This window comes from Schistocerca nitens, chromosome 10 (genome assembly GCF_023898315.1).
Source record: "Schistocerca nitens isolate TAMUIC-IGC-003100 chromosome 10, iqSchNite1.1, whole genome shotgun sequence".
NCBI classification, from domain to species: Eukaryota; Metazoa; Arthropoda; class Insecta; order Orthoptera; family Acrididae; genus Schistocerca; species Schistocerca nitens.
In genome coordinates, this window is record NC_064623.1 from 235027499 (window position 1) to 235045560 (window position 18062).

Genomic DNA, 18062 nt, shown 5'->3' on the forward strand with positions numbered 1-18062 from the left:
CGTCGCGATTCAATACATCGTCCTCCAGCCGACTTGTCTCCAAGGGTCTATTGCTGCCTCGGGCACCTTATGGTCGTTCATCTGTGAGTCTAGATTTTCGAATCCGACACAAAACTGACAGTCAATTGTAACGTTCAGAGCCTCTTAATGACGATGGAACACACAAATTGCGTCGCGATTCAATACATCGTCCTACAGCCGACTTGTCTCCAAGGGTCTAGTGCTGCCTCGGGCACCTTATGGTCGTTCTCCTGTGAGTCTAGATTTTCGAATCCGACGCAAAACTGACAGTTAATTGTAACGTTCAGAGCCTGATACTGACGATGGAACACACAAATTGCGTCGCGATTCAATACATCGTCCTCCAGCCGACTTGTCTCCAAGGGTCTATTGCAGCCTCGGGCACCTTATGGTCGTTCTCCTGTGAGTCTAGTTTTTCCAATGCGATGCAAAACTGACAGTTAATTGTAACGTTCAGAGGCTGTTAATGTTGATGGAACACACAAATTGTGTCGCGACTCAATACATCGTCCTCCAGGCGACTTGTCTCCAAGGGTCTCTTGCTGCCTCGGACACCTTATGGTCGTTCTCCTGTGAGTCTAGATTTTCGAATCCGACGCAAAACTGACAGTGAATCGTAACGTTCAGAGCGTCTTAATGACGATGGAACACACAAATTGTGTCGCGATTCAATACATCGTCCTCCAGCCGACTTGTCTACAAGGGTCTAGTGCTGCCTCGGGCACCTTATGGTCGTTCTCCTGTGAGTCTAGTTTTTCGAATCCGACGCAAAACTGACAGTGAATTGTAACGTTCATACCCTGATACTGACGATGGAACACACAAATTGCGTCGCGATTCAATACATCGTCCTCCAGCCGACATGTCTCCGAGGTAGTATTGCTGCTCCTGGCACCTCTTGGTCGTTCTCCTATGAGTCTAGTTTTTCGAATCCGGCGCAAAACTGACAATTAATTGTAACGTTCAGAGCCTCTTAATGACGATGGAACACACAAATTGCGTCGCGATTCAATAAATCGTCCTACAGCCGACTTGTCTCGAAGGGTCTACTGGTGCCTCGGGCACCTTATGCTCGTTCTCCTGTGAGTCTAGATTTTCGAATAAGATGCAAAACTGACAGTGAATTGTAACGTTCAGAGCCTGTTAATGACGATGGGACACACAAATTGCGTCGCGACTCAATACATCGTCCTCCAGCCGACTTGTCTCCAAGGGTCTAGTGCTGCCTCGGGCACCTTATGGTCGTTCTCCTGTGAGTCTAGATTTTCGAATCCGACGCAAAACTGACAGTTAATTGTAACGTTCTGAGCCTCTTAATGACGATGGAACACACAAATAGCGTCGCGATTCAATACATCGTCCTACAGCCGACTTGTCTCCAAGGGTCTAGTGCTGCCTCGGGCACCATATGCTCGTTCTCCTGTGAGTCTAGATTTTCGAATCCGACGCAAAACTGACAGTTAATTGTAACGTTCAGAGCCTCTTAATGACGATGGAACACACAAATTGCGTCGCGATTCAATACATCGTCCTACAGCCGACTTGTCTCCAAGGGTCTATTGCTGCCTCGGGCACCTTATGGTCGTTCTCCTGTGAGTCTAGTTTTTCGAATGCGATGCAAAACTGACAGTTAATTGTAACGTTCAGAGCCTGTTAATGACGATGGGACACACAAATTGCGTCGCGACTCAATACATCGTCTTCCAGCCTACTTGTCTCCAAGGGTCTATTGCTGCCTCGGGCACCTTATGGTCGTTCTCCTGTGAGTCTAGTTTTTCGAATGCGATGCAAAACTGACAGTTAATTGTAACGTTCAGAGCCTGTTAATGACGATGGGACACACAAATTGCGTCGCGATTCAATACATCGTCCTACAGCCGACTTGTCTCCAAGGGTCTATTGGTGCCTCGGGCACCTTATGGTCGTTCTCCTGTGAGTCTAGATTTTCGAATCCGACGCAAAACTGACAGTGAATTGTAACGTTCAGAGCCTGTTAATGACGATGGGACACACAAATCGCGTCGCGACTCAATACATCGTCCTACAGCCGACTTGTCTCCAAGGGTCTAGTGCTGCCTCGGGCACCATATGCTCGTTCTCCTGTGAGTCTAGATTTTCGAATCCGACGCAAAACTGACAGTTAATTGTAACGTTCAGAGCCTGTTAATGACGATGGAACACACAAATTGCGTCGCGATTCTATACATCGTGCTACAGCCGACTTGTCTCCAAGGGTCTAGTGCTGCCTCGGGCACCATATGCTCGTTCTCCTGTGAGTCTAGATTTTCGAATCCGACGCAAAACTGACAGTTAATTGTAACGTTCAGAGCCTGTTAATGACGATGGGACACACAAATTGCGTCGCGACTCAATACACCGTCCTCCAGCCGACTTGTCTACAAGGGTCTAGTGCTGCCTCGGGCACCTTATGGTCGTTCTCCTGTGAGTCTAGTTTTTCGAATCCGACGCAAAACTGACAGTGAATTGTAACGTTCAGAGCCTGATACTGACGATGGAACACACAAATTGCGTCGCGATTCAATACATCGTCCTCCAGCCGACATGTCTCCGAGGTAGTATTGCTGCTCCTGGCACCTCTTGGTCGTTCTCCTATGAGTCTAGTTTTTCGAATCCGGCGCAAAACTGATATTAATTGTAACGTTCAGAGCCTCTTAATCACGATGGAACACAGAAATTGCGTCGCGATTCAATACATCGTCCTCTAGCCGACTTGTCTCGAAGGGTCTATTGGTGCCTCGGGCACCTTATGGTCGTTCTCCTGTGAGTCTAGTTTTTCGAATACGACGCAAAACTGACAATTAATTGTAACGTTCAGAGCCTCTTAATGACGATGAACACACAAATTGCGTCGCGATTCAATACATCGTCCTCCAGCCGACTTGTCTCGAAGGGTCTATTGCTGCCTCGGGCACCTTATGCTCGTTCTCCTGTGAGTCTAGATTTTCGAATCCGACGCAAAACTGACAGTTAATTGTAACGTTCAGAGCCTCTTAATGACGATGGAACACACAAATTGCGTCGCGATTCAATACATCGTCCTACCGCCAACTTGTCTCTAAGGGTCTAGTGCTGCCTCGGGCACCATATGCTCGTTCTCCTGTGAGTCTAGATTTTCGAATCCGACGCAAAACTGACAGTGAATTGTAACGTTCAGAGCCTGTTAATGACGATGGGACACACAAATTGCGTCGCGACTCAATACATCGTCCCACAGCCGACCTGTCTCCAAGGGTCTCTTGCTGCCTCGGGCACCTTATGGTCGTTCTCATGTGAGTCTAGATTTTCGAATGCGATGCAAAACTGACAGTTAATTGTAACGTTCAGAGCCTGTTAATGACGATGGGACACACAAATTGCGTCGCGACTCAATACATCGTCCTCCAGCCGACTTGTCTCCAAGGGTCTAGTGCTGCCTCAGGCACCTTATGGTCGTTCTCCTGTGAGTCTAGATTTTCGAATCCGACGCAAAACTGACAGTTAATTGTAACGTTCAGAGCCTCTTGATGACGATGGAACACACAAATTGCGTCGCGATTCAATACATCGTCCTACAGCCGACTTGTCTCCAAGGGTCTAGTGCTGCCTCGGGCACCATATGCTCGTTCTCCTGTGAGTCTAGATTTTCGAATCCGACGCAAAACTGACAGTTAATTGTAACGTTCAGAGCCTGTTAATGACGATGGGACACACAAATTGCGTCGCGACTCAATACACCGTCCTCCAGCCGACTTGTCTACAAGGGTCTAGTGCTGCCTCGGGCACCTTATGGTCGTTCTCCTGTGAGTCTAGTTTTTCGAATCCGACGCAAAACTGACAGTGAATTGTAACGTTCAGAGCCTGATACTGACGATGGAACACACAAATTGCGTCGCGATTCAATACATCGTCCTCCAGCCGACTTGTCTCGAAGGGTCTATTGCTGCCTCGGGCACCTTATGCTCGTTCTCCTGTGAGTCTAGATTTTCGAATCCGACGCAAAACTGACAGTTAATTGTAACGTCAGAGCCTCTTAATGACGATGGAACACACAAATTACGTCACGATTCAATACATCGTCCTACCGATAACTTGTCTCTAAGGGTCTAGTGCTGCCTCGGGCACCATATGCCCGTTCTCCTGTGAGTCTAGATTTTCGAATCCGACGCAAAACTGACAGTGAATTGTAACGTTGAGAGCCTGTTAATGACGATGGGACACACAAATTGCGTCGCGACTCAATACATCGTCCCACAGCCGACCTGTCTCCAAGGGTCTCTTGCTGCCTCGGGCACCTTATGGTCGTTCTCCTGTGAGTCTAGATTTTCGAATGCGATGCAAAACTGTCAGTGAATTGTAACGTTCAGAGCCTGTTAATGACGATGGGACACACAAATTGCGTCGCGACTCAATACATCGTCCTCCAGCCGACTTGTCTCCAAGGGTCTAGTGCTGCCTCAGGCACCTTATGGTCGTTCTCCTGTGAGTCTAGATTTTCGAATCCGACGCAAAACTGACAGTTAATTGTAACGTTCAGAGCCTGTTAATGACGATGGAACACACAAATTGCATCGCGATTCAATACATGGTCCTACAGCCGACTTGTCTCCAAGGGTCTAGTGCTGCCTCGGGCACCATATGCTCGTTCTCCTGTGAGTCTAGATTTTCGAATCCGACGCAAAGCTGACAGTGAATTGTAACGTTCAGAGCCTGTTAATGACGATGGGACACACAAATTGCGTCGCGACTCAATACATCGTCCTCCAGCCGACCTGTCTCCAAGGGTCTAGTGCTGCCTCGGGCACCTTATGGTCGTTCTCCTGTGAGTCTAGATTTTCGAATCCGACGCAAAACTGACAGTTAATTGTAACGTTCAGACCCTCTTAATGACGATGGAACACACAAATTGCGTCGCGATTCAATACATCGTCCTCCAGCCGACTTGTCTCCAAGGGTCTATTGCAGCCTCGGGCACCTTATGGTCGTTCTCCTGTGAGTCTAGTTTTTCGAATGCGATGCAAAACTGACAATTAATTGTAACGTTCAGAGCCTGTTAATGTTGATGGAACACACAAATTGCGTCGCGACTCAATACATCGTCCTCCAGCCGACTTGTCTCCAAGGGTCTCTTGCTGCCTCGGGCACCTTATGGTCGTTCTCCTGTGAGTCTAGATTTTCGAATCCGACGCAAAACTGACAGTTAATTGTAAGGTTCAGAGCCTCTTAATGACGATGGAACACACAAATTGCGTCGCGATTCAATACATCTTCCTCCAGCCGACTTGTTTCCAAGGGTCTATAGCTGCCTCGGGTACTTTATCGTCGTTCTCCTGTGAGTCTAGTTTTCAGAATACGACGCAACATTGACGGTTAATTGTAACGTTCAGAGCCTGATACTGACGATGGAACACACAAATTGCGTCGCGATTCAATACATCGTCCTCCAGCCGACATGTCTCCGAGGTAGTATTGCTGCTCCTGGCACCTCTTGGTCGTTCTCCTATGAGTCTAGTTTTTCGAATCCGGCGCAAAACTGACAATTAATTGTAACGTTCAGAGCCTCTTAATGACGATGGAACACACAAATTGCGTCGCGATTCAATACATCGTCCTACAGCCGACTTGTCTCCAAGGGTCTAGTGCTGCCTCGGGCACCATATGCTCGTTCTCCTGTGAGTCTAGATTTTCGAATCCGACGCAAAGCTGACAGTGAATTGTAACGTTCAGAGCCTGTTAATGACGATGGGACACACAAATTGCGTCGCGACTCAATACATCGTCCTCCAGCCGACTTGTCTCCAAGGGTCTAGTGCTGCCTCGGGCACCTTATGGTCGTTCTCCTGTGAGTTTAGATTTTCGAATCCGACGCAAAACTGACAGTTAATTGTAACGTTCAGAGCCTGATACTGACGATGGAACACACAAATTGCGTCGCGATTCAATACATCGTCCTCCAGCCGACTTGTCTCGAAGGGTCTATTGCTGCCTCGGGCACCTTATGGTCGTTCATCTGTGAGTCTAGATTTTCGAATCCGACGCAAAACTGACAGTGAATTGTAACGTTCAGAGCCTCTTAATGACGATGGAACACACAAATTGCGTCGCGATTCAATACATCGTCCTCCAGCCGACTTGTCTCCAAGGGTCTATTGCAGCCTCGGGCACCTTATGGTCGTTCTCCTGTGAGTCTAGATTTTCGAATCCGACGCAAAACTGACAGTTAATTGTAACGTTCAGAGCCTCTTAATGACGATGGAACACACAAATTGCGTCGCGATTCAATACATGGTCCTACAGCCGACTTGTCTCCAAGGGTCTAGTGCTGCCTCGGGCACCATATGCTCGTTCTCCTGTGAGTCTAGATTTTCGAATCCGACGCAAAGCTGACAGTGAATTGTAACGTTCAGAGCCTGTTAATGACGATGGGACACACAAATTGCGTCGCGACTCAATACATCGTCCTCCAGCCGACTTGTCTCCAAGGGTCTAGTGCTGCCTCGGGCACCTTATGGTCGTTCTCCTGTGAGTCTAGATTTTCGAATCCGACGCAAAACTGACAGTTAATTGTAACGTTCAGAGCCTGATACTGACGATGGAACACACAAATTGCGTCGCGATTCAATACATCGTCCTCCAGCCGACATGTCTCCGAGGTAGTATTGCTGCTCCTGGCACCTCTTGGTCGTTCTCCTATGAGTCTAGTTTTTCGAATCCGGCGCAAAACTGACAATTAATTGTAACGTTCAGAGCCTCTTAATGACGATGGAACACACAAATTGCGTCGCGATTCAATACATCGTCCTACAGCCGACTTGTCTCCAAGGGTCTAGTGCTGCCTCGGGCACCATATGCTCGTTCTCCTGTGAGTCTAGATTTTCGAATCCGACGCAAAGCTGACAGTGAATTGTAACGTTCAGAGCCTGTTAATGACGATGGGACACACAAATTGCGTCGCGACTCAATACATCGTCCTCCAGCCGACTTGTCTCCAAGGGTCTAGTGCTGCCTCGGGCACCTTATGGTCGTTCTCCTGTGAGTTTAGATTTTCGAATCCGACGCAAAACTGACAGTTAATTGTAACGTTCAGAGCCTGATACTGACGATGGAACACACAAATTGCGTCGCGATTCAATACATCGTCCTCCAGCCGACTTGTCTCGAAGGGTCTATTGCTGCCTCGGGCACCTTATGGTCGTTCATCTGTGAGTCTAGATTTTCGAATCCGACGCAAAACTGACAGTGAATTGTAACGTTCAGAGCCTCTTAATGACGATGGAACACACAAATTGCGTCGCGATTCAATACATCGTCCTCCAGCCGACTTGTCTCCAAGGGTCTATTGCAGCCTCGGGCACCTTATGGTCGTTCTCCTGTGAGTCTAGATTTTCGAATCCGACGCAAAACTGACAGTTAATTGTAACGTTCAGAGCCTCTTAATGACGATGGAACACACAAATTGCGTCGCGATTCAATACATGGTCCTACAGCCGACTTGTCTCCAAGGGTCTAGTGCTGCCTCGGGCACCATATGCTCGTTCTCCTGTGAGTCTAGATTTTCGAATCCGACGCAAAGCTGACAGTGAATTGTAACGTTCAGAGCCTGTTAATGACGATGGGACACACAAATTGCGTCGCGACTCAATACATCGTCCTCCAGCCGACTTGTCTCCAAGGGTCTAGTGCTGCCTCGGGCACCTTATGGTCGTTCTCCTGTGAGTCTAGATTTTCGAATCCGACGCAAAACTGACAGTTAATTGTAACGTTCAGAGCCTGATACTGACGATGGAACACACAAATTGCGTCGCGATTCAATACATCGTCCTCCAGCCGACTTGTCTCCAAGGGTCTATTGCTGCCTCGGGCACCTTATGGTCGTTCATCTGTGAGTCTAGATTTTCGAATCCGACACAAAACTGACAGTCAATTGTAACGTTCAGAGCCTCTTAATGACGATGGAACACACAAATTGCGTCGCGATTCAATACATCGTCCTACAGCCGACTTGTCTCCAAGGGTCTAGTGCTGCCTCGGGCACCTTATGGTCGTTCTCCTGTGAGTCTAGATTTTCGAATCCGACGCAAAACTGACAGTTAATTGTAACGTTCAGAGCCTGATACTGACGATGGAACACACAAATTGCGTCGCGATTCAATACATCGTCCTCCAGCCGACTTGTCTCCAAGGGTCTATTGCAGCCTCGGGCACCTTATGGTCGTTCTCCTGTGAGTCTAGTTTTTCCAATGCGATGCAAAACTGACAGTTAATTGTAACGTTCAGAGGCTGTTAATGTTGATGGAACACACAAATTGTGTCGCGACTCAATACATCGTCCTCCAGGCGACTTGTCTCCAAGGGTCTCTTGCTGCCTCGGACACCTTATGGTCGTTCTCCTGTGAGTCTAGATTTTCGAATCCGACGCAAAACTGACAGTGAATTGTAACGTTCAGAGCGTCTTAATGACGATGGAACACACAAATTGTGTCGCGATTCAATACATCGTCCTCCAGCCGACTTGTCTACAAGGGTCTAGTGCTGCCTCGGGCACCTTATGGTCGTTCTCCTGTGAGTCTAGTTTTTCGAATCCGACGCAAAACTGACAGTGAATTGTAACGTTCAGAGCCTGATACTGACGATGGAACACACAAATTGCGTCGCGATTCAATACATCGTCCTCCAGCCGACATGTCTCCGAGGTAGTATTGCTGCTCCTGGCACCTCTTGGTCGTTCTCCTATGAGTCTAGTTTTTCGAATCCGGCGCAAAACTGACAATTAATTGTAACGTTCAGAGCCTCTTAATGACGATGGAACACACAAATTGCGTCGCGATTCAATAAATCGTCCTACAGCCGACTTGTCTCGAAGGGTCTACTGGTGCCTCGGGCACCTTATGCTCGTTCTCCTGTGAGTCTAGATTTTCGAATAAGATGCAAAACTGACAGTGAATTGTAACGTTCAGAGCCTGTTAATGACGATGGGACACACAAATTGCGTCGCGACTCAATACATCGTCCTCCAGCCGACTTGTCTCCAAGGGTCTAGTGCTGCCTCGGGCACCTTATGGTCGTTCTCCTGTGAGTCTAGATTTTCGAATCCGACGCAAAACTGACAGTTAATTGTAACGTTCAGAGCCTCTTAATGACGATGGAACACACAAATAGCGTCGCGATTCAATACATCGTCCTACAGCCGACTTGTCTCCAAGGGTCTAGTGCTGCCTCGGGCACCATATGCTCGTTCTCCTGTGAGTCTAGATTTTCGAATCCGACGCAAAACTGACAGTTAATTGTAACGTTCAGAGCCTCTTAATGACGATGGAACACACAAATTGCGTCGCGATTCAATACATCGTCCTACAGCCGACTTGTCTCCAAGGGTCTATTGCTGCCTCGGGCACCTTATGGTCGTTCTCCTGTGAGTCTAGTTTTTCGAATGCGATGCAAAACTGACAGTTAATTGTAACGTTCAGAGCCTGTTAATGACGATGGGACACACAAATTGCGTCGCGACTCAATACATCGTCTTCCAGCCTACTTGTCTCCAAGGGTCTATTGCTGCCTCGGGCACCTTATGGTCGTTCTCCTGTGAGTCTAGTTTTTCGAATGCGATGCAAAACTGACAGTTAATTGTAACGTTCAGAGCCTGTTAATGACGATGGGACACACAAATTGCGTCGCGATTCAATACATCGTCCTACAGCCGACTTGTCTCCAAGGGTCTATTGGTGCCTCGGGCACCTTATGGTCGTTCTCCTGTGAGTCTAGATTTTCGAATCCGACGCAAAACTGACAGTGAATTGTAACGTTCAGAGCCTGTTAATGACGATGGGACACACAAATCGCGTCGCGACTCAATACATCGTCCTCCAGCCGAGTTGTCTCCAAGGGTCTAGTGCTGCCTCGGGCACCTTATAGTCGTTCTCCTGTGAGTCTAGATTTTCGAATCCGACGCAAAACTGACAGTTAATTGTAACGTTCAGAGCCTCTTAATGACGATGGAACACACAAATTGCGTCGCGATTCAATACATCGTCCTACAGCCGACTTGTCTCCAAGGGTCTAGTGCTGCCTCGGGCACCATATGCTCGTTCTCCTGTGAGTCTAGATTTTCGAATCCGACGCAAAACTGACAGTTAATTGTAACGTTCAGAGCCTGTTAATGACGATGGAACACACAAATTGCGTCGCGATTCTATACATCGTGCTACAGCCGACTTGTCTCCAAGGGTCTAGTGCTGCCTCGGGCACCATATGCTCGTTCTCCTGTGAGTCTAGATTTTCGAATCCGACGCAAAACTGACAGTGAATTGTAACGTTCAGAGCCTCTTGATGACGATGGAACACTCAAATTGCGTCGCGATTCAATACATCGTCCTACAGCCGACTTGTCTCCAAGGGTCTAGTGCTGCCTCGGGTACCATATGCTCGTTCTCCTGTGAGTCTAGATTTTCGAATCCGACGCAAAACTGACAGTTAATTGTAACGTTCAGAGCCTGTTAATGACGATGGGACACACAAATTGCGTCGCGACTCAATACACCGTCCTCCAGCCGACTTGTCTACAAGGGTCTAGTGCTGCCTCGGGCACCTTATGGTCGTTCTCCTGTGAGTCTAGTTTTTCGAATCCGACGCAAAACTGACAGTGAATTGTAACGTTCAGAGCCTGATACTGACGATGGAACACACAAATTGCGTCGCGATTCAATACATCGTCCTCCAGCCGACATGTCTCCGAGGTAGTATTGCTGCTCCTGGCACCTCTTGGTCGTTCTCCTATGAGTCTAGTTTTTCGAATCCGGCGCAAAACTGACAATTAATTGTAACGTTCAGAGCCTCTTAATCACGATGGAACACAGAAATTGCGTCGCGATTCAATACATCGTCCTCCAGCCGACTTGTCTCGAAGGGTCTATTGGTGCCTCGGGCACCTTATGGTCGTTCTCCTGTGAGTCTAGTTTTTCGAATACGACGCAAAACTGACAATTAATTGTAACGTTCAGAGCCTCTTAATGACGATGAACACACAAATTGCGTCGCGATTCAATACATCGTCCTCCAGCCGACTTGTCTCGAAGGGTCTATTGCTGCCTCGGGCACCTTATGCTCGTTCTCCTGTGAGTCTAGATTTTCGAATCCGACGCAAAACTGACAGTTAATTGTAACGTTCAGAGCCTCTTAATGACGATGGAACACACAAATTGCGTCGCGATTCAATACATCGTCCTACCGCCAACTTGTCTCTAAGGGTCTAGTGCTGCCTCGGGCACCATATGCTCGTTCTCCTGTGAGTCTAGATTTTCGAATCCGACGCAAAACTGACAGTGAATTGTAACGTTCAGAGCCTGTTAATGACGATGGGACACACAAATTGCGTCGCGACTCAATACATCGTCCCACAGCCGACCTGTCTCCAAGGGTCTCTTGCTGCCTCGGGCACCTTATGGTCGTTCTCATGTGAGTCTAGATTTTCGAATGCGATGCAAAACTGACAGTTAATTGTAACGTTCAGAGCCTGTTAATGACGATGGGACACACAAATTGCGTCGCGACTCAATACATCGTCCTCCAGCCGACTTGTCTCCAAGGGTCTAGTGCTGCCTCAGGCACCTTATGGTCGTTCTCCTGTGAGTCTAGATTTTCGAATCCGACGCAAAACTGACAGTTAATTGTAACGTTCAGAGCCTCTTGATGACGATGGAACACACAAATTGCGTCGCGATTCAATACATCGTCCTACAGCCGACTTGTCTCCAAGGGTCTAGTGCTGCCTCGGGCACCATATGCTCGTTCTCCTGTGAGTCTAGATTTTCGAATCCGACGCAAAACTGACAGTTAATTGTAACGTTCAGAGCCTGTTAATGACGATGGGACACACAAATTGCGTCGCGACTCAATACACCGTCCTCCAGCCGACTTGTCTACAAGGGTCTAGTGCTGCCTCGGGCACCTTATGGTCGTTCTCCTGTGAGTCTAGTTTTTCGAATCCGACGCAAAACTGACAGTGAATTGTAACGTTCAGAGCCTGATACTGACGATGGAACACACAAATTGCGTCGCGATTCAATACATCGTCCTCCAGCCGACTTGTCTCGAAGGGTCTATTGCTGCCTCGGGCACCTTATGCTCGTTCTCCTGTGAGTCTAGATTTTCGAATCCGACGCAAAACTGACAGTTAATTGTAACGTCAGAGCCTCTTAATGACGATGGAACACACAAATTACGTCACGATTCAATACATCGTCCTACCGATAACTTGTCTCTAAGGGTCTAGTGCTGCCTCGGGCACCATATGCCCGTTCTCCTGTGAGTCTAGATTTTCGAATCCGACGCAAAACTGACAGTGAATTGTAACGTTGAGAGCCTGTTAATGACGATGGGACACACAAATTGCGTCGCGACTCAATACATCGTCCCACAGCCGACCTGTCTCCAAGGGTCTCTTGCTGCCTCGGGCACCTTATGGTCGTTCTCCTGTGAGTCTAGATTTTCGAATGCGATGCAAAACTGTCAGTGAATTGTAACGTTCAGAGCCTGTTAATGACGATGGGACACACAAATTGCGTCGCGACTCAATACATCGTCCTCCAGCCGACTTGTCTCCAAGGGTCTAGTGCTGCCTCAGGCACCTTATGGTCGTTCTCCTGTGAGTCTAGATTTTCGAATCCGACGCAAAACTGACAGTTAATTGTAACGTTCAGAGCCTGTTAATGACGATGGAACACACAAATTGCATCGCGATTCAATACATGGTCCTACAGCCGACTTGTCTCCAAGGGTCTAGTGCTGCCTCGGGCACCATATGCTCGTTCTCCTGTGAGTCTAGATTTTCGAATCCGACGCAAAGCTGACAGTGAATTGTAACGTTCAGAGCCTGTTAATGACGATGGGACACACAAATTGCGTCGCGACTCAATACATCGTCCTCCAGCCGACCTGTCTCCAAGGGTCTAGTGCTGCCTCGGGCACCTTATGGTCGTTCTCCTGTGAGTCTAGATTTTCGAATCCGACGCAAAACTGACAGTTAATTGTAACGTTCAGACCCTCTTAATGACGATGGAACACACAAATTGCGTCGCGATTCAATACATCGTCCTCCAGCCGACTTGTCTCCAAGGGTCTATTGCAGCCTCGGGCACCTTATGGTCGTTCTCCTGTGAGTCTAGTTTTTCGAATGCGATGCAAAACTGACAATTAATTGTAACGTTCAGAGCCTGTTAATGTTGATGGAACACACAAATTGCGTCGCGACTCAATACATCGTCCTCCAGCCGACTTGTCTCCAAGGGTCTCTTGCTGCCTCGGGCACCTTATGGTCGTTCTCCTGTGAGTCTAGATTTTCGAATCCGACGCAAAACTGACAGTTAATTGTAAGGTTCAGAGCCTGATACTGACTATGGAACACACAAATTGCGTCGCGATTCAATACATCGTCCTCCAGCCGACTTGTTTCCAAGGGTCTATAGCTGCCTCGGGTACTTTATCGTCGTTCTCCTGTGAGTCTAGTTTTTAGAATACGACGCAACATTGACGGTTAATTGTAACGTTCAGAGCCTGATACTGACGATGGAACACACAAATTGCGTCGCGATTCAATACATCGTCCTCCAGCCGACATGTCTCCGAGGTAGTATTGCTGCTCCTGGCACCTCTTGGTCGTTCTCCTATGAGTCTAGTTTTTCGAATCCGGCGCAAAACTGACAATTAATTGTAACGTTCAGAGCCTCTTAATGACGATGGAACACACAAATTGCGTCGCGATTCAATACATCGTCCTACAGCCGACTTGTCTCCAAGGGTCTAGTGCTGCCTCGGGCACCATATGCTCGTTCTCCTGTGAGTCTAGATTTTCGAATCCGACGCAAAGCTGACAGTGAATTGTAACGTTCAGAGCCTGTTAATGACGATGGGACACACAAATTGCGTCGCGACTCAATACATCGTCCTCCAGCCGACTTGTCTCCAAGGGTCTAGTGCTGCCTCGGGCACCTTATGGTCGTTCTCCTGTGAGTTTAGATTTTCGAATCCGACGCAAAACTGACAGTTAATTGTAACGTTCAGAGCCTGATACTGACGATGGAACACACAAATTGCGTCGCGATTCAATACATCGTCCTCCAGCCGACTTGTCTCGAAGGGTCTATTGCTGCCTCGGGCACCTTATGGTCGTTCATCTGTGAGTCTAGATTTTCGAATCCGACGCAAAACTGACAGTGAATTGTAACGTTCAGAGCCTCTTAATGACGATGGAACACACAAATTGCGTCGCGATTCAATACATAGTCCTCCAGCCGACTTGTCTCCAAGGGTCTATTGCAGCCTCGGGCACCTTATGGTCGTTCTCCTGTGAGTCTAGTTTTTCGAACGCGATGCAAAACTGACAGTTAATTGTAACGTTCAGAGCCTGTTAATGACGATGGGACACACAAATTGCGTCGCGACTCAATACATCGTCCTCCAGCCGACTTGTCTCCAAGGGTCTCTTGCTGCCTCGGGCACCTTATGGTCGTTCTCCTGTGAGTCTAGATTTTCGAATCCGACGCAAAACTGACAGTTAATTGTAACGTTCAGAGCCTGATACTGACGATGGAACACACAAATTGCGTCGCGATTCAATACATCGTCCTCCAGCCGACTTGTCTCGAAGGGTCTATTGCTGCCTCGGGCACCTTATGGTCGTTCATCTGTGAGTCTAGATTTTCGAATCCGACGCAAAACTGACAGTTAATTGTAACGTTCAGAGCCTCTTAATGACGATGGAACACACAAATTGCGTCGCGATTCAATACATCGTCCTACAGCCGACTTGTCTCCAAGGGTCTATTGCAGCCTCGGGCACCTTATGGTCGTTCTCCTGTGAGTCTAGTTTTTCGAACGCGATGCAAAACTGACAGTTAATTGTAACGTTCAGAGCCTGTTAATGACGATGGGACACACAAATTGCGTCGCGACTCAATACATCGTCCTCCAGCCGACTTGTCTCCAAGGGTCTCTTGCTGCCTCGGGCACCTTATGGTCGTTCTCCTGTGAGTCTAGATTTTCGAATCCGACGCAAAACTGACAGTTAATTGTAACGTTCAGACCCTCTTAATGACGATGGAACACACAAATTGCGTCGCGATTCAATACATCGTCCTCCAGCCGACATGTCTCCAAGGGTCTATTGGTGCCTCGGGCACCTTATGGTCGTTCTCCTGTGAGTCTAGATTTTCGAATCCGACGCAAAACTGACAGTGAATTGTAACGTTCAGAGCCTGTTAATGACGATGGGACACACAAATCGCGTCGCGACTCAATACATCGTCCTCCAGCCGAGTTGTCTCCAAGGGTCTAGTGCTGCCTCGGGCACCTTATAGTCGTTCTCCTGTGAGTCTAGATTTTCGAATCCGACGCAAAACTGACAGTTAATTGTAACGTTCAGAGCCTCTTAATGACGATGGAACACACAAATTGCGTCGCGATTCAATACATCGTCCTACAGCCGACTTGTCTCCAAGGGTCTAGTGCTGCCTCGGGCACCATATGCTCGTTCTCCTGTGAGTCTAGATTTTCGAATCCGACGCAAAACTGACAGTTAATTGTAACGTTCAGAGCCTGTTAATGACGATGGAACACACAAATTGCGTCGCGATTCTATACATCGTGCTACAGCCGACTTGTCTCCAAGGGTCTAGTGCTGCCTCGGGCACCATATGCTCGTTCTCCTGTGAGTCTAGATTTTCGAATCCGACGCAAAACTGACAGTGAATTGTAACGTTCAGAGCCTCTTGATGACGATGGAACACTCAAATTGCGTCGCGATTCAATACATCGTCCTACAGCCGACTTGTCTCCAAGGGTCTAGTGCTGCCTCGGGTACCATATGCTCGTTCTCCTGTGAGTCTAGATTTTCGAATCCGACGCAAAACTGACAGTTAATTGTAACGTTCAGAGCCTGTTAATGACGATGGGACACACAAATTGCGTCGCGACTCAATACACCGTCCTCCAGCCGACTTGTCTACAAGGGTCTAGTGCTGCCTCGGGCACCTTATGGTCGTTCTCCTGTGAGTCTAGTTTTTCGAATCCGACGCAAAACTGACAGTGAATTGTAACGTTCAGAGCCTGATACTGACGATGGAACACACAAATTGCGTCGCGATTCAATACATCGTCCTCCAGCCGACATGTCTCCGAGGTAGTATTGCTGCTCCTGGCACCTCTTGGTCGTTCTCCTATGAGTCTAGTTTTTCGAATCCGGCGCAAAACTGACAATTAATTGTAACGTTCAGAGCCTCTTAATCACGATGGAACACAGAAATTGCGTCGCGATTCCATACATCGTCCTCCAGCCGACTTGTCTCGAAGGGTCTATTGGTGCCTCGGGCACCTTATGGTCGTTCTCCTGTGAGTCTAGTTTTTCGAATACGACGCAAAACTGACAATTAATTGTAACGTTCAGAGCCTCTTAATGACGATGAACACACAAATTGCGTCGCGATTCAATACATCGTCCTCCAGCCGACTTGTCTCGAAGGGTCTATTGCTGCCTCGGGCACCTTATGCTCGTTCTCCTGTGAGTCTAGATTTTCGAATCCGACGCAAAACTGACAGTTAATTGTAACGTTCAGAGCCTCTTAATGACGATGGAACACACAAATTGCGTCGCGATTCAATACATCGTCCTACCGCCAACTTGTCTCTAAGGGTCTAGTGCTGCCTCGGGCACCATATGCTCGTTCTCCTGTGAGTCTAGATTTTCGAATCCGACGCAAAACTGACAGTGAATTGTAACGTTCAGAGCCTGTTAATGACGATGGGACACACAAATTGCGTCGCGACTCAATACATCGTCCCACAGCCGACCTGTCTCCAAGGGTCTCTTGCTGCCTCGGGCACCTTATGGTCGTTCTCATGTGAGTCTAGATTTTCGAATGCGATGCAAAACTGACAGTTAATTGTAACGTTCAGAGCCTGTTAATGACGATGGGACACACAAATTGCGTCGCGACTCAATACATCGTCCTCCAGCCGACTTGTCTCCAAGGGTCTAGTGCTGCCTCAGGCACCTTATGGTCGTTCTCCTGTGAGTCTAGATTTTCGAATCCGACGCAAAACTGACAGTTAATTGTAACGTTCAGAGCCTCTTGATGACGATGGAACACACAAATTGCGTCGCGATTCAATACATCGTCCTACAGCCGACTTGTCTCCAAGGGTCTAGTGCTGCCTCGGGCACCATATGCTCGTTCTCCTGTGAGTCTAGATTTTCGAATCCGACGCAAAACTGACAGTTAATTGTAACGTTCAGAGCCTGTTAATGACGATGGGACACACAAATTGCGTCGCGACTCAATACACCGTCCTCCAGCCGACTTGTCTACAAGGGTCTAGTGCTGCCTCGGGCACCTTATGGTCGTTCTCCTGTGAGTCTAGTTTTTCGAATCCGACGCAAAACTGACAGTGAATTGTAACGTTCAGAGCCTGATACTGACGATGGAACACACAAATTGCGTCGCGATTCAATACATCGTCCTCCAGCCGACTTGTCTTGAAGGGTCTATTGCTGCCTCGGGCACCTTATGCTCGTTCTCCTGTGAGTCTAGATTTTCGAATCCGACGCAAAACTGACAGTTAATTGTAACGTCAGAGCCTCTTAATGACGATGGAACACACAAATTACGTCACGATTCAATACATCGTCCTACCGATAACTTGTCTCTAAGGGTCTAGTGCTGCCTCGGGCACCATATGCCCGTTCTCCTGTGAGTCTAGATTTTCGAATCCGACGCAAAACTGACAGTGAATTGTAACGTTGAGAGCCTGTTAATGACGATGGGACACACAAATTGCGTCGCGACTCAATACATCGTCCCACAGCCGACCTGTCTCCAAGGGTCACTTGCTGCCTCGGGCACCTTATGGTCGTTCTCCTGTGAGTCTAGATTTTCGAATGCGATGCAAAACTGTCAGTGAATTGTAACGTTCAGAGCCTGTTAATGACGATGGGACACACAAATTGCGTCGCGACTCAATACATCGTCCTCCAGCCGACTTGTCTCCAAGGGTCT